Raw genomic sequence first — 2,708 nt, forward strand, 5'->3', positions numbered from 1 at the left:
CGATTTGTAATCACTACGCTACCAGAGCTCCTTAGTCATAGTCCTTGGTAAATTAAGACACTTGCTTAAATAACCAACAGACTAGTTTGGGGTAAGGCAAGAAACTTGCACTTAAAAAGAAAAAAGAATGTATTTCCAAAGAAGACAGTAAGAGGGCCACATGTTTATGAAATATTTCCTTAAGAATTTTTTTTTTTTTTTTTTTTAGGAGGACAGACTATGTGGGACAAAGTGTGTGGTCCCAAAATTTCTTCCAGAAGGGTGATGTCAACATAGGCAGAGTCAACAGAGTTTGTCAAAGAATCAGAGTAACGCCTCTTTCCTGACACAAAGAAATAAGATTTAAATCTCTTCTGGGTCTGTCTATTGGGAAGCTTCAGTGAATGAAAAGCACATTAAAGCCTTTTCTCCAAAATGCAGCTCCCGTTGGTTAATCAATGGAAGAAATCCATTTTGATATTTTCCTAAGTGAATTATTATTGGGAGCAAAGTTTATTGCTTATTGTGATTACTTTAGGTAACCTTTTGTATCCTCATGGTTTGCACTGAATCTTCAGAATTATTTTCCAGAATCTTCTATTACTTGACAACTAGTTACTGTCTAGTCGATTCTGACTTCTGGCCACACCACATGTATCAGAGGACAGCTGTGCTCCAGAGAGTTCTTCTCAGTGGCTTATAGTTTGGTTTTTTGTGAATTATATGGCTTTACATTGGAGAACATCAGTTTTACATAAATAGTATTGCATTTCATTTCACTGCAAGGATTACAATCCCCTCCATGAATCATCAACCAACCAAAGGTTACACCCCTCAGGACTGCCCCCCAGATGTCAGCACACAGTCCCTCTCCCTCCCTGAGTCCAGTGTCCCCAGACAAGACACTCCATCTGTCCATGTCTCTACCTCCATCTCTGGCGTTACTGTTTCTTTGGGAAGGGTCCCGCACTCTGCTCTTCTCACTGGATGGTCCCAGGGACCTCTGCTCCTGGAATGCAAAAGCATTCACTCCCATCCTTTTGTTACAAAATATCTACCTTTACATTTCTGACCCTCACAGTCAGTCCTGATAGCAATTATTCACTATTGTACCACAAAAGTCTTATCCCCATTTTCTTTCACTAGCCCCCATCCCAACAGACTGCAACCATTCAGTGGAGATTCTACCTTCCTCCACACCCTCTGGAACTAGGCTCCCTCTTCAAAGCTTGTCAGCCAGTCACTTCTTGCCTCTGTAGCCCCCCACCCCCCATTTTGGGTAGCCAGTGTCTAAATTGTCCAACCCTGTCAACCCTGTGTACCAAGGGGGTGGGAGTGATCCTCGCTGTAAAGATTTGTTTCCTTTTTTGAGCTACTACATCCATAAACATATGTAAAGTTCATCAAATTGTAGTGGGTTACTCTTTTTTTTCCTCTTCTTTCTTCTTCTAGTCAAGTTTTGATCATCCAGCCAATGAAGCCAGGTCAAGTGGGTACTATCTGCAAGAATGGGTGTTCTTGTGCATCTCCCCTCACTTCATTATCAGCTGGATGATTCACTCTCCACTCTAGTCCTCTGTGCCATGTCACTGCCTCTGGGCCCAAGAGTCCCTGGGTCTTGCCATACTTCTGGCCAACCAGGTCTCCACCTGGGTTCCCAGGAGTCTATTGAATGTGGTTGGAATTAGCTTCCAACTTCATTGCTGATTTTCCCCCTCTTCTACTCATTGGTGACCAATGTGGTCACCAGTCAGACCACATGCCTGCTCATATATTCCCCTTGAGTCTCAGTTTTGGAAGGGGGTTTGCTCTGAGGGGACCCGACCACTTGCCTTGAGGGCTCTCGAGCAAACAACTTGCTTGTTCTTGTAGTAGTCAATCAGGCTGCTGTTATTGTTTTGGATTTTTCCGGCCAGTCTTTCTTTCACAAACTTTCTTCTGTTCTTCTAGCCACTCCAGGATGGTCTACTTGTCCTTTCAGGTGGAAATTTCCCACCTCGGATGATTCTGGACAGGGTATAGTGTTTCACCTATGGTCTTATGCAATGCAAAGGCTCTACAGGAAGCCTCTTTCACTGGGCAACTTCAGGCCCCCTTTAAGATATTCCAATCAGTTACAGGCAGAAGATGTACTTACAAGCTTTCTATTATGATGTTTCTGGCTATTACTTTCTCTCCCCCTCAAGTGTCTATTTTACAATAGTAGGCAAGGGAAACCAAGCTTTAAAAGATAGCCAAGCATCTTAACATTATTCCCCTCTTTTACCCCTTCAAATCATGCCTCAATCCCTGTATCACGGAGCCTTGTTGTTCCAAGGTTGTGCATACATCATCATTTACCTCTGACTAATTTAGCCCATATAAACGTGTCTAACTGTCCTTCCATCAGTGTTGTTCTTCCATGCCTCTCTCCCTTCTTGTGTACTGCCCCCTCAACCCCCAGCACCCACACTATCCTGTATCTATTCTCTACCCTATGCCCTATCTTCCCCTCCTTCCCTCCTCCCCCCTCATCCCATACATCCCGGTGATCAGCAAATATATATATATAATCCCCCACCCCTTTTAGGGTGGGTTCTTTTTCTTAATCTTTTACAATAATGGTCCTATACAGTATATCTCCTTTTGTGATTTACTAATTTCACTCAGCATAATGTCCTCAAGGTTCATCCATGTTATGTGGTGGCTTGCAGCTTCCTTGTTGTTCTTCAAGGTAGCATAGTATTCCA

Source organism: Chrysochloris asiatica, unplaced genomic scaffold, assembly GCF_000296735.1.
Source record: "Chrysochloris asiatica unplaced genomic scaffold, ChrAsi1.0 scaffold00040, whole genome shotgun sequence".
Taxonomy (NCBI): Eukaryota; Metazoa; Chordata; class Mammalia; order Afrosoricida; family Chrysochloridae; genus Chrysochloris; species Chrysochloris asiatica.